The sequence below is a fragment of the Castor canadensis genome, chromosome 7 (genome assembly GCF_047511655.1).
Source record: "Castor canadensis chromosome 7, mCasCan1.hap1v2, whole genome shotgun sequence".
Taxonomy (NCBI): Eukaryota; Metazoa; Chordata; class Mammalia; order Rodentia; family Castoridae; genus Castor; species Castor canadensis.
Genome location: NC_133392.1, coordinates 65,136,525 through 65,163,469, shown reverse-complemented (window position 1 = coordinate 65,163,469; position 26,945 = coordinate 65,136,525). Strand labels below are relative to the sequence as shown.

Genomic DNA, 26,945 nt, shown 5'->3' with positions numbered 1-26,945 from the left:
ATCGTCTTATTTAAAGATTAAAAAGAATGAATGGTAGAGAAGAGAGGAAAAAACATCCACACAATTTCATTTTCTACTGATATGAAAGTCACACCACCTGCTAGGCCAGGATTACCACACCGTTTTTCTCGCCCGGTGCTCAGAAGGAGTAAATGACAGAGGCTTTTTACGGTATTTAAACAATATCCTAGATTGCAGGGCTGTGCCTCCCAGTTCCCTCCTGGCTCACCTGGGGCCAGGCCTGCTGCCAGGGCAAGGTGTGCTGACTGGTGGTGGGCCTGGGCTCAGGGGTTCTAGTAATTACCATTGTTTTAACTGTGCCAAGATATCTCCCAAACAAAAGCTCTTCATATTTCTACAGCCCTGCTTCTCCCACCACTTTTCTTGCTAAAATGATCAAATTGTGTCAAGGTAAACCATCAAATACCCCTTGTATTCAAATCAACAAATAACTCTCATCAGTGATGAAAGAACAACTGGAATTGAGAATTTAGACTTGATTTTTAGGTGTAGTTTATAACTAGGTAGAACACAGAACAAAAACACTGAGCAAAATAAGGAACAAAAGACTCAAAGACCAGAGAGAAACTGAAGTACTTGCATTCTTAAACAGGAAAGAGCAGTTTTACCAAAAATGTCTTCACCTCTACTAGTCATTGTAAAGATAGGTCCACATGAAAAGTAGCTGGCACAATTTCTCATGTCTTACATTGGCTTGGGCAAATCTCCCTATAAATAGAAAAATGAACTTGGTTTTGCCTTTGAGTGTTGGGTGTAAATTCATGCTGAATGGGAATACTGCTAAGCTTAGAGACTCCCAGGAAGAAAACATGGACCAAGGATGAGAGCAAAGTGGGTAACCCTCCAACTGGCAGTGCTCAGAAACAACAATGGCTCCAGCAAAGCTTCCTGTCACCTCCTCTCTTCATCAGAGATAGTCAAATGTGACAGTCATAAGCACAAATGCTAGGAATGGAGGTTTTGGTTCCAAATCCTAGTTTTCCCACCTAGGAGTTGTGTTAACTTAGGGCAAGCCATATTTACACTCTCTGTGCTTCAGTTTCACCTTCTGTAAAGTAGGGATTATAATATCTACCTCAGAGAGTAGGAGGACTAAATGCCTGTGAAAAGTTTAACTCACATGGCTGGGGATGTAGTTCAGTGGCAAAATACTTGCTTAGATGCTCAAGCTCTGAGTTCAGTCTCTAGCTTCTCTCAGGAGGGAGAATGAGAGGGAGGGAGGGAGAGAGATGAAAAGTTCACAGTAAACAATATGTTTTCATTGGTTCATTCATAAAGATATAGATACATACAGAAACATGCAAACAGTTAAAGTGGGAAGTGCTATTGAGAAAAAGATGATTACATTATCATTATATTATTAATATTAGTATTCTCTCCCAGAGACACAGTTGTCCCTTGGTATTCACAGGGGATTGGCTCTGGGACCCATCTTGACACACAAAAATCCACAGAGGCTCAAATCCCTTTTATCAAATGGCAGATTTGCATAGGACCTATGTGTATCCATCACATAATCTCTAGATTACTTATAACACCTAATACAGTGTGATGCTACATAAATAATTGCTGCACTATACTGTTTAAAGTAAAATGGCAAGGAACAAATGTTCATGTTTGTGTTCAGTACAAATGCAATTTTTCGAATATTTTCAATGGATGGTTGAATTTGTGGAAGTGAGACATGTGGACACAGAGGGTGACTGTCCATTACCTTTCTCCTATACAGTAGAAGCTTCTAGTGTAGTAAAAAGGGGGCGCATAAACAATCTCTGAAAATGACCGAATGTGCTTGGTTAAAATATACCGATTAGAGATCTTTCTTACCCTATTTTTCCAAAGTAAATTTGTCTATTCTTTTCAACTTGCTTCTTCATTAGCTCATAACTAATGAAACCATTCAGTATGTGCTTGAAAAATATGTATTAATTTGGAAATATACAATTTGCATTGTCTTAATACCATTTATCATTCAGAAATGCTATGAATATGTGGATTGCATGGAAAGAAAAATAATCTACACATTTAATACACCTAATAGTAAGAGGTACACAATAAAAGAGAGAGAGAAGGAAAGGAAACTTTCACTATGTATGTCTCAAAACAGCAAATGTCAGTATTACCTGGCTAATTTGAGATCTAGATTACAGAACAGAACAGATGCCACAATTTTCTAAAGTCCACTGTCAATATCAACTAAACCCTTAAATTTAACTGAGATTCAAATTATCCAAATTATATGAACTGAGATCCACCTCATAATATGCCTGTAATTAACCTTCTCATGAGATTTGGTTAATGTCAAGACCAACCTGAACTGACTGAACTTCAGCTGCCAATAGGAAACAATCAGCAAATCTTTCATTTTGTAATTATTTGTCTAAGAGCAAATGTTTTGACTATGGGCCATTAGTAAATAAAACTGAATTTCACAAGCATTGTTTTGCTTCTACAAGATATGTATTTCATACTAAGAAGCCAAAATAAAACAGATTTTCACTTAACAAGATAACTGGTAAACCAAAACAACTGCACAGTAAATCTTTGTAGAATGAGGACAGAGGAAAAACAAGCCACGACCTATAAAACTGACGAAAATAATAATTTACATTAACTAAGTCAGCCTTCTTTTTCAGGTTTCATCAATATAAGGCGCACATATGGGAACAGGGAAGGCACGGATAGAAAAGAAACCAAGTTATTTCAGTAATTATCATGTTCAAGCCAATATCCACTCCCAGTAAGGGAAATAGATCATTTCGATGTTAACTCTTCTTTCAGCAGCACAGATCTGGCCTAAGAAAATGATAAATAACATTTTTGCTAAGTAATGTCTTCCTGATATCAATCACCAGGATTTAACAAACGCTGACTCACGTGTGCTAGGATACCCCCTACTATGACCAATTAAAAAACAAATCAGTCAGGAGAGAACTGCAAAGCTAACAAAGGCATTACAAGTACAGTTTGGTTAGCTAAGTCTCACATCTGCCCACTGAGAGTTTGCTCAGAAAAAAATGTGCAGGAAACTTTTAGCTGCTAACCACATGATGTCTTCTGAGTATTTTATATCTTTGTGTTTGCATGTGTGTGTTATAACTACTCATTTCCCAAGAAGATAAAGCGGTGCTTTCAGAAGTGTGGACCGTCATAGCCTATAAAGTTCTTTTACCCCCTCAAGAGACCTCTCACCCAGCTGCTGCTTCCCCATCTCGATTAAGGACCAAACCTGGGACCCAGAATGCTGTCCCCGTTAGCCCTCAGTTCATGAACAATTTTGTTGTAGCCTAGGATAAAGCTCCCCGCTACCATTCACTGAGAAAATCGCTAGACCTCTAGAATTGCTAGGCTGCCCTGTGCCTAAGAGCTGGGCCCTTGGGTTCAAGATGACGCCCCTCCACCTTCCCACAGTGCTTCCTACGTGAGCCCATCAACAGGTGTGCCCATGACAACATAAGACATTTTCAGTCCTCCAAGCAACCCCTGAGAACAGTGCATGGGTTTCTACTGCCCCTGGATCACTGTGTACATCTGCTGGGACAAGAAGATCCACTTCCTCCACTCGTTCCCATAGAAAAACTTGTAATTTTCCTGCCATCTGTGGTCATGTGAGAAGGGCCACACCGTGCATCACCAGGCAAGGCTGAGAATCACCCTGTGGCCTCCTCCCCTGCATTTATAGAAAAAGTCAAATGACCAAGACCATAAACCACTTCATCAGGTGACAACTTTGCAGGCTAAAGGCCAGTAAGAGTGCATGTGTGGCTTGTTTGGCGCCCCCCACAGGCAGGACAGGAGAGCTGGCTAGGAAACAAGGGAGAGAAGATCCACACAGCCTCTGGCTTGAACTTCCATGGAATCAGTAAATTTTTACCACTTAGGACAAGCCATGTTATTTGTAACTGTCAGAGGAAGGAAAATCTGTAATTGTTAAGGGGGATGAAGCCTGTGCAAATTCTTTCCTGGGCAAAGTGAACAGTCAATCACTTTTATAAGGACAGCAACAACTGAAACTATCCATTCGTATACTTTCCTTTAGTCAACAATATTACCTTTAGTAATCTGGGGAATGTGCATCCATAAATTACAGAAAGTGTTATTGCATTGCTGAATAAACAGCAACATTTCCATCAGCAGCAGCAGTGGCAGCCCCACAAAGGTATAACAAACAGACTCAATCATTTTCTTGTCAAGCTTTGCAATGACTGCAGAGTTTACTGCTGGAGATAATGTTGCTTTCCTCAGCATTGTGTGCCAAACTGCAAACTGCTTATTAAAACAAAACCTCTTTTTCGGAGCAGCATGAGTTGGATAATCACTTATTGCACTCAAGAAAAAACAGGTTTGGTGCCCAGAGGAGGTTAACAATCAGGCATATGTGTTAACATTTGGTTGGTAAAGACTGGTTAAAAAATAAATTATCTAACGTTGAAGTGGAGGAGAGAAGGAGCTGACTTATTAACACCGCTGCCCCTGGGTTGACTATTTTCCTTATGACATCATTCAGGTTTTTGACAATATTGACCTGGTGTGCTTGATAGGAACTTTGGCATGGCAACTTGGGAGGAAGAAAAGGGGTAGAAAAGATTAGGGAAGGAAATCAGAAATGAAATGCAGACTGTTAATCTCCAGTGAAGGAAAAATCTCTGGAAGAAAGTAGATTCCAGAGGTAAGAAAGAAGACTGAAGAAAAAGACAGGAGGGAAGCGAATAAACTTTAAGAACTAGGCATTTGTGACTAAACTATTTCTGAAGACAGCACCTATTATTACTCTTGGAAGAAATTGCTTGACATAACTAAGCCAGCAATAGCACTGGAAAACCATCTTCAATTTTCCTCACTTAAAATAGATTGACAGCCATTTTACTGAGCCTGAGGAACAGGTAGGCTGAGACAGGGCCTGGGAGGCCCACCCTGTCAGGAGCATGGCTTGGAGAAGAAAACCATTATTCTTGACTGTGGAAGACCTGCCCCAATGCTCTTTCGTGTGTGTGTGTGTGTGTTTCTTTTCATTCCCATTACAGATGAATTAATACTGAAGTAAGCAGACCCTCTTCTCTCAGTCCTTGCCTCCTCCATCTCAGTGGCACCAACAGCCTTGTGGTCCCAGATGGCAGCTGTAGAAGAGGAAAGCCTATACTTTGGATGTCCCTATCAGGATAGGAACTGAGACTTTGAAGACTTTATTATAACTTTGGGAAACATATAAGGTTTGACTCCTATCGCTGCTATAAAATGAGAATAAGGAGAAGACAAAGAAAGGCACCACAAATGCAGAGTGAAAAGGAAACCCCAGGAACCATTACTCAATTTCAGCAATGGTGGGCACTGGGAGGGCAAATACTGGTCAGCACTGTGCCACACTTGTTCCAGGCCTGGTCAGTCCCAGGCTCTGCCTGCTTCTCCTTCCTGCTTTAAACTTACTAAACCAAGGGCCTGACTCAGCTCGTTGTACTTTTTTTTAAAAATGTCTTTATTAGGACAAAATAGTTGTATAGGGAGTTTCATTGTGACATTTCCATATGCACACAATGTACCCCAATTTGGTTCATCCCCTACATTATTCTCCCTCTTCCCTCTCCCCCTTTGTAAAATGACTTCAACAGGCTGCAATGTTCCATATTCATACATGGATAGAAAATATATCAACAATATTCACTGTCCTTTACCTTCTTCATTGACCCTCCCTCCAACATGTGCCCTCCCTCTAACATTCTATTCTATATTCCCATCCTTTCTAGTTTCAGTGTTTTCACTGTTCTGTGGAGGTTTTCCTTGGTATTTTACCTGGAAATATATTGAACTTTAATTAATATACCCCTTCTATTACTCTTTGTTACCCTTTCCCTCTACACTATATTGTTCAACAGTTTTCAGTATGTTTTTTGTCTTGTTCCTACACAAATATAATATATTTCAGTATTATTCACCCTCTATCATTCTTTTCTTTTCCTCCTGCTCTAGTCTCCTGTAATAGTCCCACTTTTGGAAACATGTTCTGTATATATTTAGATGTCTATATGATAATGTTTGTATTTGCATTTGGACCTATCTTCCACATGAGAGAAAACATGCGACCTTTGTCTGTGACCTCAGGGCCGTAAATCATGCTGTTCCCTTTTCTGAATGCTTTTTCTCCCTGTACTTGGTTCATCATTTCCACTTTGACCCACTTCCTTAAAGAAAGGACTCCCCTGACCATCTCAACGTCGGCCATCTTTTTACTTCAGATTATTGCCTTGTCTAAGATGATAACATTGATGAATTTACTGACATGCTTATTACATGTCTCCTGTACCAGAAGGTAAGCTCCATGCAGACCAAGATTCTTTCTTATTCAGAGCAATATCCCCAGCACCAAGGTGGCTGGCACTGTAAATATTTGATAAACTATTTTTTAAACTATTTTGAAATCATTACAGCGTCATAGAAAACACCCTTATGAACATAAATCAGACCTCTATCAGACTAAAACAATGATTTCTGAGTCAAGCCAAGAACCTTGACTATGGGATGAATGTGGGAAATCTCTTTATTCTCACATCTCTAAGAACTCACAGGAGTACATTTCTGCTCTTGTATTAAAGGGTGATATGAGCCACAGAAATTTCAATTCTGTCTGTTTAAAGTGCAAAGATGAAGGAAATTCCCATGACATAAATAAAAGAACTTTGATAAGGAGTTAGAAAACCCAGATTTCAGATCCACTCTGCCACCAGATGTAACTGCAGCACAATTTTGTACCTGTGAGGAGACAAGGGCTTACCCCATATTCTTGGCTACTGTTTTTAATGTTCCATTATTGGCACAAAGAAACGAGAATTGAAAATAGTTTATCTAACAACATCTACAATCCTACCCAGGCTGATCAGATCTTCACACGCTAAGCCACACTTGTACTGAATTATAGGGTTTGGAAGGAGTTCAGTGTGGTTAGCTGTTTTGAGACACGGTCTCACTACATAAGCCAGTTTAGCCTAGAACTTTTGATCCTCCTGCCTCAGCTTCTTAAGTGCTGGGATTACAGGTGTGAACCACCATGCCCAGCATTAGGTGGTGCTTTAAGAAACAAAATGCTATAGAAGGAAATGACTGCCTATTTTATTGTAAGGATTAGTTACCTCTGGAGTGTAAAAAATACACTGTCATACAATGTCATAATTAAATCCACATATTATGGGAGCTGCCAGCTTCCAAAGGTATTTGTCATTAATCCATGACTCTCTTCTCCTCCAGCATCTTAATTCTCTCTTCACTTCTCTTCCAGGTCCCACCATGATTTTCTTTTCAATAGCTTCTTCTGATCTCCTAACTGATTCCTCAACTGCTTTCAAAGCAGTGGGAAAAATGATGTCATATGCCAGAATAAATTCCAAGTAATAAAACAATTTTTAAAGGAAAACATAAAAGTTCTAGAAGAAAACCAAGGAGTAAAGAAATCCCTTATACTATAATGGAAAATCTAAAAACTATAAATAGAAAATGATAAATTCAATTACATAAAAATCAGCTTCATATAGAGCAAAAATTTTACATGAAAAACAAAAAATAAAGTGAACACATAAAAAGCCACCAAAAACAAATAAAAAGAAGTGGAAAAAATTGCAACTCTACTACAGAAAAAGCATTTATTACACAGAGAATACCCACGCACATAAAAAATCAAATATCACGGCTATACACAAAGAGCCAGTTCTAAAACAACTGACTTAAAAAAAGACAAAAATTCAAAAGACAAGTGGACAAAGGTCACACTCATGCAGTTGACAGAAAAGGAAACACAAATGCCTATTAAATTCATAATAGGATGCTTAGCCTCCCTCATAACAGAGAAATACAAATTAAAACACTAAGGAACCCTTTTTTACCTACCATACTGGCATAAATCCAAACACTTAATAACATACTTTTCTGGTGAGGCTGTGAGAAAACAGGAATGCCCCCAACATTAGATGAAAGCAGAAATTAGTTCAATTCCTGAGGAGTACAATTTGGCAATGTCTATCAAAATTATAAATGCATAATGCCCTTTGATCCAGTAAACCTATTTCTGGGAATTTCACCTAAGATAAACTTGCCAACACCCAAGATGACAGTTAAGATCATTTATTGTAGCTCTATAGTAGAAAAGGAGAAAAACAAGCACAAATCCATCAATGGAGATTAAATAAGCAAATTATGATATACCCATGCAATGGAACACTATGCACCTATAAAAAATTAATAAGAAAGCACAATGTACTGAAATGGAAAGGCATTTTGTTATGGAGAAAAAAGCAAAAGACAACATAATATGAAAAGAATGCTATCTTTTATATAAACATAAAAGGAAAAAGAGGTGCTAAGTACTTAGCTGTGTTATCGTAATTTTATATGTACAATAATGTCATTTTGCTTGAACATACACCATATTTAATTTAATATATATATTTAGATATAAAATATTCAATTTGGTTAATGTGTTTTAAATATTTAATTTATGTAATTTAATTTTTAATTATGCATTTAATTTTGTTTGTACATACAACAGTTTGGTAACTGAAAAAATACAAAAGAAACAAGTAAGGTCACCTTTGGAGTTGATGTGAAAACTGCAGAAGACAGCTCTTGGGAGGAAATGGGAAGAAAGCTTTTCATAATCTTTTCTCTCAATTTTCAAATCATATGAGGATACTACCTATTCAAAAATTTAAATGTTCTTAATTAAAATTGATTTTTTTAAATAAGCCTCCACTCACAGGGTATTAGTTTTCTGATTTGGGTTGGTTTTGATTTTTTGAAATAGGATCTCACTATGTAGCTCATTCTGGCCTCAAACTTGAGATCCTCTTACCTTAACTTCGTAAGTTCTGGAATTACAGGCATGTGCCACCACACCCAGCTTGCTGGAATATTGTTTAAAGTCAAAAAAAAAATACAGTTAGGTCAGATCCATGTGAACTAAATAGGGAAAATAATGGCCCAAGTGGGAAGGAACTTGCATGGACAAGGCAGGAATACAGAGGGGTGGGTAAGTCTCTGTACATTTTGGCCTACACTGACCAGCAATTACCTATAGCATTCACAACTCATCATGCTTTTAACAAAGGACCAAACCTCCCACTGGTCTGTCTCCATTCTTTGTTTGGCTAGTCTTCCACTTTCTGGACATCATGGCATGCTACCCAGGTCCTCCTTCTTCTGCCTTTTCTCCAGTCCTACCTGTGACATCTTGCTCATCTTACTCGCCTCCCTCCTCCCAGCCACAGCTCTCTGTCCTATCCTGGACAAATCCTCTCTCACTCATACCTCCAACATCTCCCATAACTAGTGAGTTAACCCCATTCAATCTTCCTTCTCTCACATCTTGCTGGATTCACAGCAGGTAATCAGACCAGTAACATGGTGCTATCTTGAGATTATCACTGAATGAAAGAAAAAGATCAAAGGGAAACAGTATCTAGTTTCACTAAGAACACATAAGAAAAAAATCCAATTCTCCTTAGCTAGTATTCAACTGTGTGAAAAGAGGCCATGAAGACAAGGTTTTATGGTTATCAGAAACCTTCTTTAAAGGTTCCCACCTCTGCCCATGGCCCCCATGCAGGTGTAATCCTGCAGTACATACTGGAACCCATTAGTCACATTCCCAACTTTGGCTGATTGGACCAGGGAGAGATGGACACTCTCCAGAAGTGTGACCATTCATCTGGAAAGAATCTCTCACATTAGAGCAGAGCCACCCTCCTTTCCATCCTGACACAATATCTTGGGATCCCAATTCTGTCATTCAAAGTTACTAATTCTAGATTCCTCCCTGATTCAAGCTCTTCAATTATTCAACCATATATCATCAAATGCTTTAGTCAGGGCCACCCTTGCAGAACCACAGACAAAGGACTGTGGCATGCTCTTAGAGACCCTAAAGAAATGCTATTTAATCTATTCACTTTATAACATACACCCTTCTCAATACAGATTTTAATTACAAGTATGTATATAAAAGGATTAGCAAAGTGTTAAATGTATCTATTTAAAGACATCAATTAAAAGGTAATACATTTCTCAGCATTTTATTTGTCTTAAGGGACCTCTAAAATACTCAATGGGTTCCCTTAAACAGAAAAAAGTGCAAGCTGGATATTATAATTTAATATTATTAATTATTATCCTTTGCAAATCACTATCAAAAGCTACTATGAATATAAACTTCTATTTAGCCTATATACATAACAGCCCAGGTTCTATACTGATGGAATTCAAATGAGATTTTGTTACAGGTGAAAAACAGCATTGCATTATCTTGCACATATATAAAAATCAACTCAAAATGGATTAAAGGCTTGAGCATTGGACCTAAGACTGTAAAACCCTAGAAGAAAACATAGGGGAAGAGCTCCTTGACATTGGTCTTGGCAATAATTCCATGGAGGTAACACAAAAGCACAGGTATCAAAGACAAAAGGAAACACATGGGACTATACCAAATTAAAAAGCTGCTTGCTAGTCAAGTTATGGAAACAGACAAGTTGCCCTACTACTGACGAATGGATTAGGAAATTGTGGTATTTATACACAATGGAATTTTACTCAGCCATGAAGAATGAAATCTTGTCATTTGCAAGTAAATGGATGGAACTGGAGAACATCATCTTAAGCAAAGTTAGCCAGGTTCAGAAGACCAAAAATTGCATGTTCTCCCTCACATGCGGACTTTAGATCTAAAACAAATGCAGTAATATTGTTGGACATGGGTCACATGCTGAGGGGAGAACACATACATGAGGAATAGGGAAAGGTAGAAACCCAAAACTTGAAAGTGTTTGATGTGTATTTAAGATTAATACAGTAATCTTAAACTGACAGAGGTCACTATGGGAAGGTGACTGGGAAGTAGTAAAGAGGTCAGGTAGAGATGAATCAATTTGGATTGTAATACACACGTGCAAGGAAGCAATGCTAGGAATCTCTCTGTATAGCTATCCTTATCTCAAACTAGCAAAAATGCTATGTCTTTCTTATTATTGCTTATGTCTTCTCTTCAACAAAATTGGAGAAGAGGGCAGAACAGGTTCTGCCTGGAAGTGAGAGGGGTTGGAGGGAGAGAGAGGAGGTAGGGAAGGGATGAGGGCAGGGGGGAGAAATGGCACAAACAATGTATGCACATATGAATAAATTTTAAAAATAAAATTGCAAAAAAAGCTCAATTTTAAGTTAAAAAAAAGCTGTTTGCTGCACAGCAAAGAAAATAATCAACACACTAAAAATGGCAACCTACAGAATGGGAGAAAATATTTGCAAACCATACATCTGATAAGCAGTTAATCCCCAAAATACATATAAGGAACTCCTACCATTCAGTAGTTAAAAAAATGAATAACCTTATTATAAAATGAGCTCATAACTCAAACATTTCTCCAAAGAGGAAATAACAAATGACCCAATGTAAAAAAAATGTTCACTATCACTAATCATCAAAACCTTCAGTATCATCTCACACCTGTCAGGATGGCTATTATCCAGAAAAACAAGTATTAGAGAGAATGTAGAGAAACTGGAACACCTGCACGCTGTTAGAAGAAATGCAGTATTGCACAGCTACTACAGAAAACAGTGAGAAGGTTCCTCAAAAAATTAAAAACAGAACAAGCACAAGATCAGGCAATCCAACTTTGGGCATTTATCTGCAAGAACTGAAATCTGCATCCCAAAGTGATATTAGCACTCTTATGTTCATTACAGCAAATTCACAATAGCCAACAGGTGGAAACAACTAAGTGTCCATCAATAGATGACTAGATAAACAAAATATGGTACACACACACACTGGAATACTATTGGGTCTTCAAAAAAAAAGAGTAAACCCTGCAATATGTAATAATATGGATAAACTTTGAGGACATTAGGCTAAGTGGAAAAAAGTCAATCACAGAAAGGCAAACACTGCACAATCTATTCATATGAGGTCTCTAAAACTGTCAAGTTCATAGACCCAAAGAGTGGAATGGTAATAGCCAGGAGATAAATGGGAGGAATGGGGGTTTTCTACACAATAGGCTCATGTGAAGATTCTATTAAAATGAATAATTTCTAGAGATCTGCTGTGTAATAGTGTGCCTATAGTCAATAATAACATATTATACACCCAAAATTTAAGCAGGTAGACCTCATGTTAAGTGTTTTTACCATAATAAAGTACATTTTTAAATGAATAAATAAATATTAGAAGTGTGTGACATAACCAGAACTTTTCTGCTATGTTGGTGAAAACATTAATTGGCCCAAACATTCTGGAAAACTGCCAGGCAGTATCTGCTAACACTGAGCACATGCATGCCCTAAGAGCCATTAATTCCATTCCTGGAGGTGCACCCAAAAGAAATGGGCATGTGTGTTCACCAAAACACAGGCAAGAACATTCATAGCAGCACTAGTCACAAGAGGTCAAATCCAGAAACAACCCAATGTCCAACAACAATAAAACGGTTTTTGTAAATCTGTCATACCCATACAATGGAATATATAGCAATAAGAATGCATGAACCACTGCTACCTCAATATGCTATAATGGTGGACAGATGATGTAAGTATATGTTGAATGACATACATATAAATGTTGATTCCACTTACAAGCTTTTTAAATTAATCTGTGCTGTTAAGAGATTAAGAGGGTCAGTTACCTTTGGTAGGGAGAAAGAGTAAAAGTGTTAACTAGAACTGACAAGTACCTGGAGGGACTGCTGGTTGTAGGTGCCAGCAATATTCTATACCATGATCTGTGCTTATTTTGTAACAATTAATCAAACTGGACACTTAGGATTGTGTACTATTTCATATGTATGTTATATATCAACAAGAACATTTATTTTGAAATATTTAAGAGGGAAAATGCCTGCATTTAGTCTTCAGAAAATCAAGTACCTGAACTGATGCCCCAAAGTTAGAAGCCCCCTTAACTCCTATCATTAGCTCCTGACATGTCCAAATGATTCTTCGGCTACTTGTTAATAATAAAATCAAAAGGCACTAATCTCATTATTGCTTGCCAGCAGGGACTGCCAGAGTGCTGTTAGCCATTAGTCACCTGCTGCTACAGTCAGTGACTTGCAGAGCACCCAAAAGGAGACATAAAATACTGGCAGTTTCATTTTTCTTTTGTACCACTCTTTTCATCAACCTCATGTCAAAATCCTTCACAGTGGAAACCACAGGCTGCTTCTCCAAGAAGTCATCCTAGACCTCTCTAATCCTATAAAACTCATATTCACTAAACAATGCATGCATGTATTCACTCACTCATCCAAGGAAACATTTACTGAGCACCTATATGTGCTAGACTATGTGCTCAAGGTACAAAATTGAGTAAGGTATAATTTCTTTCCTAGAGGTACTTACAATATTGTCTGGAAAACAGACACAAAAACAGGATTAGAATGATAGTGGCACATGGAGAGTAGTAGAGCAGGTGTAATAGTTTGGATCTTGAATATTCCCTAAAGGCTCATATGTTAAAGGCTCTGTCTCCACGGTGTCACAATTGGGAGGTGGCAGAATTTTTATGAGGTGCTTTTACTATTATTTGCTTTCCACTTTCTACATGGCTCTGGGATCAAGTACAACACTTTGAGTGCATTATGGAGATACTCTGTTGCTGATCCCAACTAGAGTCAGCACACTGCTCTATGTACAACCCACACCTGCTCAAACTTCAGTGAATACTAAAAAGAATAGGAAAGACAAAAAGCCCAAGCCAATTACCAGGCTCCAAGTATGTTCAACTGGAGTGGGAGGATGAAGAACCCCCTCCTGGACATCATGTACTGCACAATCTACAACTCATTTACCAATCTATTAGACATACCCTACTCTTATGAGACAAAGAAAGCAGGACCCTTAGGCTCTGACACAGTATACACTGCATCAACATACACTAATCCCCACTAAAGAAGTAACAGGGAAACTATACTACAAAATCCAATTAGAAATATATTCAATACTTCACAACAATCTGATATCGTAGGCCACATCAGCAAGAGAAGGCTATTCCCTAAAAAGGTTCTCACATAAAAATAGAAGAGCTATCCACCCCCAAAAGATGCACAAATGCAAACAAAAATGCAAGAAATATGCAAAAACAAGACAAGACTCCTCCAAAAGTTTGTAATTCTTGAGCAACTGACTTGACAGATAAATGAAATGCTGAATAAGAAATTCAAAAGAATGGTTTCTAAAAAGATCAAAAAAGTCCAAGAAAATACAGAAAAACTAGTGAATGAATTAAAGAAGACAATACAGGATATAAATGAGAAGTTCAATCAAAAGATTTTTTTAAAAGAAAAATCTTGAAAATGAAAAGCTCATAAGTCAATTTTTTAAATTTAGTGGGAAGCTTCACCAGTCAGGCAGAAGACAGAATTTCAAGGCTTGAAGACAACATTGATGAATTAGAAAATTCAAACAATATTAAAGAAAAAATTATGAACAGAACATCAAAGACCTCTGAGACATTATTAAAAGACCAAACCTAAAAGCTATGGATATAGCTCAGTACTTGCAAGGTCCTAGAATTGCAAGAAATAAAAGGAAAATAACCAAACCTACATTTTTTGCTATAGAAGAAGATGCTGAAGTAAAGATGATAGGTAGAGAAAAATCTCCTCATTGAAATAATCATACAAAAGTACCCAAATTTTAGGAAAGATATGAGTGACCAGGTACAGGAGGCATTTAGAACTTTAGACATAGCAAGAAAATAACCTCCCTATGCCATATTCTAGTTAAAATAGAAAACAGTATTGAAAGTTGCAAGAGAGAAGTTCCAAGTCACTTATAAAGGAAGGACAATTAGAACAATAGCAGATTTCTCAACCAAAACTTTAAATACCAGGAGATAATAGAATGACATCTTTCAAGCCCTGAAAGAAAAAAACTGCCAAAACCTAGATTGCCATATTCAACAAATCTATCATTCATAATTGAAGGAGAAATAAAGGCCTTCCAACCTAAGCATAAAGTCAAACAATCCATGACCACTAAGTCAGGATTGCAGAGAATTGTTAAAGGAATCCTACACAGAAGAAGCAGATAAACACAACCATGTGGACACAGAAAATAATAAGTCCTCTAGAAGAATAGATAAGCAAAAGAGAATTCTGAAAGAATCAAACATTAGAAAAACAACAAAATGACAGGAATTAGTACTGCATTTCCATAATAACACTGAATGTAAATTTCTCCAGTTAAAAGATACAGACTGGCTGATTAGATTTTAGAAAACAAGACCCAACTGTTTTCTGCCTGCAACAAACACATCTCACTGGCAAAGACATATACAGACTGAAAGTGAAAGGATGGAAAATGATATCCCAAGCAAATGGAATCCAGAAACAAGCAGGAGTAGCTAAACTCTTATCCAATAAAGCAGACTTCAAACCAAAAACTAGAAAAGACAAGTAAGATCACTATGTATTGGTAAAAAAAAAAAAAAATACATCAAGAAGTACAGCAATTATAAATATATATGCACTAAACATTGGTATTCCCAATTTCAAAAAACAGTACTGGACATAAGGGTACAGTAACACTATTTACTTCCTACAAATCTACCTCCAAATAAGTCACATTGGAGTTACGGCTTCAATTTACAAATTTTAGGGAAGGAGTGAGACACAATGCATTGAGTACATAACAAAACAATACCAAAGTGTCCAGAGAAAAAATAACTATCAGCTACAATTCTATACCCAGCTAAACCTTCAGTTTTCAGATAAAATGAGAAAATTCCTACATCTAAATCATTGCTGAAAGACCTACAAAACCACTCTATACTCAGCAGAAATTGAAACTAGAAGGAAAGAAGCAATAAACTGATAAAACATCATTTAACAAATATCTGTTGAACACTCTCCTGTGTGCTAGACAGTGTTCAATTTTCTGGATATATAAGAATAAGTAAAACAAAGGCCATGCTTTGCTACATATAATCTGGAAGTGGTGAAGGGAAATGAAGTTAGAAAAGAAGGCAAATCATAAAGAAGAATGAAATCTTATCATTTGCAGGTAAATGAATGGAACTGGAGAACATCATCCTGAGTGAGGTTAGCCAGACCCAGAAGACCAAAAATCATATGTTCTCCCTCATATGCGGACACTAGATCAAGGGCAAACACAACAAGGGGATTGGACTTTGAGCACATGATAAAGCGAGAGCACACAAGGGAGGTGTGAGGATAGGTAAAAAAAAAAAAAAAAAAAACAAGATAGCATTTGATGTCCTCAATGCAAAGGAACTAATGCAGAAACTAGAGAAGAGGTTAGTTCAAGAAGAATTAAGTTAGAATGTAACACAAAGGTACAAGAAAGCAATGCGAGTCAACTCCCTGTATAGCTATCCTTATCTCAACTAGCAAAAACCCTTGTTCCTTCCTATTATTGCTTATACTCTCTCTACAACAAAATTAGAGATAAGGGCAAAATAGTTTCTGCTGGGTATTGAGGGAATGGGGGGACAGGAAGGGGGTGGAGTGGGTAGTAAGGGAGGGGGTGGGGCAAGGGGGAGAAATGACCCAAGCGTTGTATGCACATATGAATAATAAAACAATAAAATAAAATAAAAATAAAAAATAAATGAGTATTGCAAAGTAATAACAGTGGTGAATTTTGAATGGATCCATGCCTAAAGACTAAGGCAACAAAGATCATTTGGGTCAAACAGGATTAAGAAGCTCAGAAATCAGAGCAAGAGAAGCAGAGTTAAGTTTCCAGGATCTCTTCATGTTATCCCTTTGCCACCCTCAGTGTGCCAGCTATCAGACTATCAAACCTCACAGTGGTAAGGTGACTGAAGTCCCAGAAGTCTTCTATAGACTCAACAGAATCCAACGGTAAAAGTAGAACCATGTCTTTTTCTTGCATCTCTTCTTAAGAGCAACAAAACTCTCCCTGAAGCCTCTTTGCAGATTCCTCCTTGTACTCACTAGCCCAGAGTCACAGCCAATGTCTAAACTAGTCACAGGCAAGGGGAAAAGGATCCCAATACTGATCTTAAAACAGTGCAGATTTAACACCACCCACCCCACCCCCCAAGCTGGGTAATGTGGAGACAGGGAGACATCCAAACATCACAGCTTTACCAGCAAGAAAGAAAGGTCTGCTGGGAAGACTACAAATAGTATTTTCCCCACTTGTCATCTGCTTCAAAACTCACCACTATGATCTTATCTCCACACAGTGTGGCAGACAGAATACAACACTGGAAACTTTAAAAGGGAACTTGTTAAACTAATGCACTCTCTAAGCCCAACTGCTTTAACTAAAGCCCACAGCATGCTAGCTGATCTACCTCTCTATTTTGCTCACTCAAAACCAAACTAGAAGGACAAAGGACCATCCATGTGCTTTCTAATTAATCCCTGAAGATGACAGATCTGAACACTTCCCATGCAGCAACCCAAACTGTGGTCAATTTATGCAGCTATTTAAAGCTTCCCAGATACCCCTATAAAAGCTTTCTCCCTTCAGGCTATCCAGTCACTTCCAGATTAGCTAAAATGTCAAAGAAATGTGTATTTCACTAACTACCATTTCCAAATTATTTCAACATTATCAGATCAGAGGGAAGTTGTGGAAATGACTGGCTAAAGTGAATTAAATGCTTTCATCTCTCCAATGAGAAATTGAAGTTATGATAATGGAATTTTAGAGCCAAAAGGGACTTCTGAAAGAGTATTTAATATGACTCCCACATCTTACAGATGAGACTTTGCACAAGTCAGTGGCACCAGGGCTGGCAACTTGACAAAAGAAACCTTTTAAATATGGGTGTTATCACAATGTCCTGAGAACAAGAGACTATCTGTTAATTCAGCATTTCTCAACCTTTGTGATGAGTCACAGACCCAAATTTAAATTCCACCATTAGACGTAGTTAAAACACTTCAGATAAACACGTTGAGAGCATGATTTACCATTTCCCTCATCATGATTTAGATGTAGGAAATAATTTCGTGCTAGTTTCTCTACTTCCTGTTCTATCGTATTTTTTTTTACTCAATCAATACAAATTCAAGATATCCTACCCATTTTTAAAGCAATCCAAAAGGGGCTAGGGATGTACTTCAGTGGTACAGCACTTGCCTAGTACAAGACCCTGAGCTCAATCCTCAACATCACATACACACACACACAAAAGCAACCCAAGAAACTAGTAACTGTAATATAAGGTAAACAAAGGGGACACCTACACCTTCTCTCCTATCTACCAGAGTCTCTCTCTCCAGGTATGGCAGAGCTCCTTATAGGAGAGAAGTCATCAGTAAAGGTATTTATAGAAGTAAATATACCAGTGCTGAGTTCTTTCAACTTATAGAGGTACTTTCAAAATCTTAAACTCGCAATCCCATCTGACCAGGGATTGATTGGTTTAATTACTAGTCCCATGTTAGAGATGAGGAAAACAGGTCAGTGAAAAAAGCAATGTAAAAACTGGGACTAACCCCTGGCTTTCTGTTTCAGTTTCCAGCTTTTAGACCAGAGGTCCACAGCAGAACTTTTTAAACCAGACATAGCCACGCAAATATAAAGTCTTGTCAATATATGCACCATCCAAAGCAAAACAGAACTCTCTTGTGGATTATCTGCTCACTTTGAATTACCCATACTGCTTCCTTCCACCAGCCTGGAGAACAGCTTTAGCCAGGCCTTCACCAGAATCGCATCTAACCACGTGAGTGATCCAGTCAGCAATGGTGAAAACTGATGTTTCCCACTGGCTAGCTAACTACACCTCACCTCAACAGTCCCTGAGTAACTTTCGCATCACCTGATCGCATTTGTCCTAAAATCAGAAGGCAAAAACAATTATGTGATTTGTCTGCAGGCACGCCACCAACTGGGATCACTTTCCAGTTCATTTTAGTTAGGTAAAAACAGTAGCTTGATATGTAGCACCTGCTAAGGGAAATGAAAATAGGAACTGTTTTAAAGGACTTTTGTTCAATGTCTTCTATACTACGTAAATGTATGAAAATTTTATATCTGGGTTTTTATTACTTTAATTGCTAAACTGACACATTAATGAAACATGATTTTTTTTCTGTATTCCTCTTTTAAAAAACAAAGCTAAACACAATTAAGGGTAAAAGCCACCTCAACTTTTAACTTTTTAAACAGTAGCTATCAGATTTGTTTAAATGTACTTTCTTAGCCACTTCACCACGTCTAGAAAACCCAGTATTTTCTTATGACATCGTGGCACTCCCAAACCTGGCCTTATGTTTTCAGGTTTGACCTCTCACAGCCACTATCATGTCACTTTTCAAACAAATGTGCTTTCAGAACCTTCAGAAACACGCCTTCCCATTCTAGAAAGCCAAGACAATACAGAGAAAGAGCACCAAGAATTGTGGGCATTTGCCAGGAGAGGCCCTGTGGTGAACGGACGCCCGAGGAGAAATAGTGCCAACATTAATCCAAGTGTCTCAAATGGGTTCAGCCCCACCAGTAACAACAAAGAGGAGCTCAGCTCCGTTCCAACAATGCTCTCTCACAGATACTCACGAACGAGAGCTTTGGAAGCCCACATTCATCCAAGAGGTGGTGTCAGCCGTGGAATTAGTCACACCTGCCAGTGAATAGCACACAACAGCTGTACAGACACAAGTGAGTTATTGGTCTTGGGCTACAATCTCCCAGGAAGCAAACTATGCAATTTCTGCTGCTTCCAGGCCAATTGAAAGGAACTTAAACTTGCAAATGATTAAGTATCTTAACTGTCATTTTAAAGCATTTCATTACCATAACCAATACCAAAGACTGGGAGAGCCCAGCTGCTACATTCAGATGCCTGACCCTAAATTTTAGCAGCCATGACATTCTCTTCCCTCCTCCCTCCCCCAACTGTCCTCATCCTCAAATCTTGAATGTGTGTTCTTATTTGCCCTGGGCAAAGAAGCAGCACTGGAAACTAAGGCTGTTGACTCCTAGCCCAGTGTTCCTTCACACCACACTGTTTCCTTGTTTTTATTTAACAGGAAAGGGGAAATCTGAAGAGTAAGTATGAGGGATTCCATGGATTTCTCCCAACATTTAGTTTTGTGGATTCAACTTGTATTTGAGTACCTGCTAAAAATCCAGTCCCACGCATGATGCTGGGATGATATAAAAAGAAACATAACTTGTGGTATTCCCTCAAAGGAATTGTGTTCTGGACCAAGAGACAAAACTAACATTATATAACAATCACTCGACAATATTTATTGCCACATGCTATGAGCAAAGCATTGTGCTAAATGCCTTCAGAGAAACTACAATAAGACAGTAATTCCCTTCCATGGAGTAGACAATAAAGGTGGATTTGGAAGATCCTCAAGAAATACCCAGTGAGCTCTCCATACTCAACCACATCCTGGCCAAATGATTCTTATCATACTCCCCCTAACAAGACTCTAATTTCTCTACTTCCAACTTCAAATGTAGGGCCCAGAATTGAACACAATATAAGAGTTGGTTTATATCGAGTATTCTTGAGGTTCCAGAGGTCTAGCTGATGGACCAGTTACCTGGAACAGTAGAATTGGACCTTGGAAGAAAGAAAGTAAAGCTGGAGACAATATCAGAACTTTGAAGTTGGTAAGAGGAAGAGGACAGAAAATTACCCAAGGAAGAAATGGCAAGCAAAGTGTAAAGGAAATCTGGATAAAACTATGTTAGAAAAATCAAAAGAGATGAACTTTGAAGAAAAACAATTGTGTCCAGTGATAGACTAGTCAAGGAGAAGGAAGAGAGAACTGGCTATTAGATTTTATGTTTGCAAGGCCATGTGAGGCCTTCAAGAAAGTGGTTTAGCCTTAGTGGTGCTTCTCAGACTTTACTGCGCCATAAATCACTTGAGAATCTTGTTAAAATGAGGATTCTGACTCTGTAAGTCTGGGGTGGGGCCTGCAACTCAGCATTTCTGACAAGCTCCCAAGGGATGCCAATGTTGCAGGTCCTTCAACCACATTTAGACAACCGAGAAAAGTGAATAGGGGGTGAGCAGGTAAAGGCAAAGAGGGGCAGTGAATAACTCTTTCAGGAATACTGGTGGAGGAGAAGGAATGAACAATGGAACAGACAATATAGAATCAGTGTTGTTTTTAAAGAAGTCCTCTCTCCTAGAAACTCACCCTGAGAGCTTTGATAAATGTAATAAGGGGATTCAGCATATGATTTCAGTTCCTCTGTCCTTTAATATTACTTGACCCCAGCAATTTAAAGTTTAAATCTAAGCGCAGTAAACCAAGCCTTATCTGTGGATTCATTACACATGGTTTTGACCAAGCATAGTCAAAAATAAATTCCTGTGCACTCGATACACACATAACTCAGTTGATGCAGACAATCTCTCAGTCAAGCATTATTGTCAGTTGTGTTTAAACTCTGTGCATCGTGAGTATTGGTTTTTCTTTAACAGAGGTCTCCTCAGAACCGTATACCTGTGGATACCAAGGGTCTGCTGTAAGGTTATCAGATTCAGGACACTGAGTCTGGGGCTAGACGTTCTTGGTCTCATCAGGTAAAGAATTCATGTATTTGTGAGAGAATACAACAAACAAAGAGCACCTGTTCACACACAGCTGCAGATCTCATGTAGACTTTATTGCCACTTGAATTCAAAACAAAAATTTTTTTGCATACTTTTTCCCTTTGGGTCTCACACGAGTCTTATAGTGACACAATATTACATTTCAGCTATGGCTGGGTAAGACAACACTTCCAAACAAACTTGAAAAGCAAAACTATCTTAGTATGAGCAAGAAAAAGGCAGAAGCATCAGGTGTAGTGTCTCACTCCTGCAATCCTAGCTACTCAGGAGGCAAGGATAAGGAGGATCACAGCTGGAGGCCACCCTGAACAAAAAGTTCGCAAGACCCCATGTCAACCAATGACTGAGTGCAGTGATGCATTCCTATCATTCCAACTACATGGGGAAGCACAAATAGGAGGATTACAGTCCAGGCCGGCCTGGGTATAAAGAAAGCCCCACATCAAAAATAACCAGAACAGGGCTGACAGAGTGGCTCAAATGTAGCAGGTCTGCCTAGCAAGCACAAGACACTGAGTTCAAATCCCAGTAAATCTAATACCTCCAAAACAAGAGAAAAAAGAAAAGAAAAAGACAGAAGGGAGAGAAAATACATGGAAAGTCCAAAACTTTTAATATGTTAACTCTGTAACTGCAGTTTGGAATACAAAAGGCAAATTACCTCCAGAACACCAAACAGACCAGATCAAAAGAGAACCAGCACACAGCATATCATCATTAAAACAACAAATACAGAAACTAGGGAAAGAATATTGAAGGCTGTAAGAGAGAAAAAACAAATAACATACAAAGGTAAACCCATCAAAATCACAGCAGACTTCTCAACAGAAACATTAAAAGCAAGAAGAGCGTGGGGTGAGATCTTCCAGGCATTGAATGAAAATAACTTCAACCCCAGGATACTCTACCCAGCAAAACTATCATTCAAAATAGATGGAGCAATAAAAGTCTTCCATGATAAGCAGAAACTAAAACAATATGTGACCACAAAGCCATCACTACAAAAGATTCTTCAGGGGATTCTGCATACAGAAAGTGAAAACCAACATAACCATGAAAGGGCAGGCAGCACCAAACTACAGGAAAAGAAAAAGCTAGAAAGTAGAGAGTAACCTCAACTTAGGTACACACAATCAAACCTTCAAACAACTAAGACAACTAAATGACAGGAATCACTACATACCTATCAGTACTAACACTTAATGTTAATGGACTTAATTCCCCCATCAAAAGGCACCATTTGATGAAATGGATTAAAAAGGAAGATCCAACAATTTGTTGCTTACAGGAGATCCATCTCACTGACAGAAATAAGCATAGGCTTAGGATGAAAGGCTGGAAGATTTACCAGGCCAATGGCCCCTGAAAACAGGCATGAGTAGCAATACTTATCTCTGACAAAGTAGACTTCAAACCTACATTGATCAAATGAGATAAAGTAGGATATTACATACTAATAAAAGGGGAAATAGACCAAAAGGAAATAATAATCATCAATCTGTATGCACCCAATGTCAACGCACCCAATTTCATCAAACATACCCTGAAAGACCTAAAAGCATATATTAACTCCAACACAGTGGTTGTGGGAGACTTTAACACTCCATTATCATCAATAGATAGGTCACCCAAACAAAAAATCAATAAAGAAATCCAAGATCTAAAATATACAATAGATCAAATGGACCTACTTGATGTCTACAGAACATTTCATCCAACTTCTACACAATATACATTCTTTTCAGCAGCCCATGGAACCTTTGATCATATACTAGGGCACAAAGCAAGCCTCAGCAAATATAAGAAAACAGAAATCATACCATGCATTCTATATGATCACAATGCAATAAAACTAGAACTCAACAACAAAAGTAAAGACAAAAAACATGCAAACAGCTGGAAACTGAATAACTCATTACTTAATGAACAATGGGTCACTGATGAAATAAAAGAGGAAATTTAAAAGTTCCTGGAAGTCAATGAAAATGAAAACACAACCTACCGGAACCTATGGGACACAGCTAAGGCAGTCCTGAGAGGAAAGTTTATAGCCATGAGTGCATATATTAAAAAGACTGAAGGATCCTAAATCAATGACTTAATGATACATCTCAAACTCCTAGAAAAACAAGAACAAGCAAATCCCAAAACAAATAGAAGGAGAGAAATAATAAAAATAAGAGCTAAAATCAATGAAACAGAAACCAAAAAACCATACAAAGAATCAATGAAACAAAAAGTTGGTTCTTTGAAAAAATAAACAAGATTGATAGACCCCTGGCAAACCTGACTAAAATGAGGAGAGAAAAAACCCAAATTAATAGAATCAGGAATGTAAAAGGGGAGATAACAACAAACACCATGGAAGTCCAGGAAATCATCAGAGACTACTTCGAGAACCTATATTCAAATAAATTCAAAAATCTTAAAGAATAGGACAGATTTCTAGATACATATGATCATCCAAAACTGAACCAAGAGGATATTAATCACCTGAATAGATCTATAACACAAAATGAAATTGAAGCAGCAATCAAGAGTCTCCCCCAAAAGAAAAGTCCAGGACCTGATGGATTCTCTGCTGAATTCTATCAGACCTTTAAAGAAGAACTGATACCAACCCTCCTTAAACTGTTCCATGAAATGGAAAGGGAAGAAAAACTGCCTAACACATTTTATGAAGCCAGTATTACACTTATCCCAAAACCAGGCAAAGACACCTCCAAAAAGGAGAACTATAGGCCAGTCTCCTTAATGAACATTGATGCAAAAATCCTCAATAAAATAACGGCAAGCCAAATTCAACAACACATCAAAAAGATCATTCACCACGACCAAGTAGGCTTCATCCCAGGAATGCAGGGGTGGTTCAACATACAAAAATCAATAAACGTAATAAACCACATTAACAGGAGCAAAGACAAAAACCACATGATCATCTCAATAGATGCAGAAAAAGCCTTTGATAAGATCCAACACCATTTCATGATAAAAGCTCTAAAAAAACTAGGAATAGAAGGAAAGTACCTCAACATTATAAAAGCTATATATGACAAACCTACAGCCAACATTATACTGAATGGAGAAAAACTGAAACCATTCCCTTTAAAATCAGGAACTAAACAAGGATGCCCACTCCTATTCAACACAGTACTGGAATTCCTAGCCAGAGCAATTAGGCAAGAAAAAGGAATAAAAGAAATACAAATAGGTAAAGAAACTGTCAAAATATCCCTATTTGCAGACAACATGATCCTATACCTTAAAGACCCAAAAAACTCTACTCAAAAGCTCCTAGACACCATCAATAGCTATAGCAAGGTAGCAGGATATAAAATCAACATAGAAAAATCATTAGCATTTCTATACACTAATAATGAACAAACTGAAAAAGAATATATGAAAACAATTCCATTTACAATAGCCTCAAAAAAAATCAAATACCTAGGTGTAAACCTAACAAAGGATGTGAAAGACCTCTACAAGGAAAACTATAAACTTCTGAAGAAAGAGATTAAGGAAGACTACAGAAAGTGGAAAGATCTCCCATGCTTATGGATTGGTAGAATCAACATAGTAAAAATGTCGATACTCCCCAAAGTAATCTACATGTTTAATGCAATTCCCATCAAAATTCCAATGACATTCATTAAAGAGATTGAAAAATCTACTGTTAAATTTATATGGAAACACAAGAGGCCACGAATAGCCAAGGCAATACTCAGTCAAAAGAACAATGCAGGAGGTATCACGATACCCAACTTCAAACTATATTACAAAGCAATAACAATAAAAACGGCATGGTACTGGCACAAAAACAGACATGAAGACCAGCGGAACAGAATAGAGGACCCAGATATGAAGCCACACAACTATAAGCAACTTGTCTTTGACAAAGGCGCTAAAAATATACAATAGAGAAAAGACAGCCTCTTCAACAAAAACTGCTGGGAAAACTGGTTAGCAGTCTGCAAAAAACTGAAACTAGATCCATGTATATCACGCTATACCAATATTAACTCAAAATGGATCAAAGATCTTAATATCAAACCCCAAACTCTAAAGTTGATACAGGAAAGAGTAGGAACTACTCTGGAATTAATAGGTATAGGTAAGAAGTTTCTCAATGGAACCCCAGCAGCACAGCAACTAAGAGATAGCATAGATAAATGGTACTTCATAAAACTAAAAAGCTTCTGCTCAACAAAGGAAATGGTCTCTAAACTGAACAAAACACCCACAGAGTGGGAGAAAATATTTGCCAGCTACATATCGGACAAAGGATGATAACCAGAATATACAGGGAACTTAAAAAACTAAATTCTCCCAAAATTAATGGGAGAAATAAAGAAATGGGCAAGTGAACTAAACAGAACTTTCTCAAAAGAAGAAATTCAAATGGCCAAAAAACACATGAAAAAATGCTCACCATCTCTAGCAATAAAGGAAATGCAAATTAAAACCACACTAAGATCCCACCTCACCCCTGTTAGAATAGCCATCATCAGCAACACCACCAACAACAGGTGTTGGCGAGGATGCGGGGGAAAAAGGAACCCTCTTACACTGCTGGTGGGAATGTAAACTAGTACAACCACTCTGGAAAAAAATTTGGAGGCTACTTAAAAATCTAAACATTGATCTACCATATGATCCAGCAATACTACTCTTGGGGATATACCCAAAAGAATGTGACACAAGTTACTCCAGAGGCACCTGCACACCCATGTTTATTGCAGCACTATTCACAATAACAAAGTTGTGGAAACAGCCAAGATGCCCCACTACTGATAAATGGATTAAGAAAATGTGGTATCTATACACAATGGAATTTTATGCAGCCATGAAGAAGAACGAAATGTTATCATTTGCTGGTAAATGGATGGAATTGGAGAACATTATTCTGAGTGAGGTTAGCCTGGCCCAAAAGACCAAAAATCGTATGTTCTCCCTCATATGTGGACATTAGATCAAGGGCAAACACAACAAGGGGATTTGACTTTGATCACATGATAACGCGAGAGCACACAAGGGAGGGGTGAGGATAGGTAAGACACCTAAAAAACCAGATAGCATTTGTTGCCCTCAATGTAGAGAAACTAAAGCAGATACTTTAAAGCAACTGAGGCCAATAGGAGAAGGGGACCAGGAACTAGAGAAAAGGTTAGATCAAGAAGAATTAACCTAGAAGGTAACACACACGCACAGAAAATTAACGTGAGTCAACTCCCTGTATAGCTATCCTTATCTCAACCAGCAAAAACCCTTCGTCCTTCCTATTATTGCTTATACTCTCTCTACAACAAAATTAGAGATAAGGGCAAAATAGTTTCTGCCAGGTAGCAAGGGGGTGGGGGGGAGA

General features: G+C 38.0%; 1 protein-coding gene and 1 long non-coding RNA gene across 13 annotated transcripts in view; both read right to left on the bottom strand.

Moving 5' to 3' along the window:
* The window catches only part of Lrmda (leucine rich melanocyte differentiation associated), a 1,025,409-nt gene that overhangs the window by 873,479 nt on the left and 124,985 nt on the right, over window positions 1-26,945 (bottom strand). The gene's annotated exons all lie outside the window — the stretch shown is intronic.
* The window catches only part of LOC141424822 (uncharacterized), a 206,620-nt gene that overhangs the window by 80,474 nt on the left and 99,201 nt on the right, over window positions 1-26,945 (bottom strand). The window contains exon 1 of one of the 2 annotated variants that reach the window (XR_012449757.1): window positions 1-26,945. This exon is cut by the window's left edge and continues 14,673 nt beyond it. The exons of the other annotated variant lie outside the window; for it this stretch is intronic. This is a non-coding gene — a long non-coding RNA (uncharacterized lncRNA). 2 annotated transcript variants of the gene reach the window in all.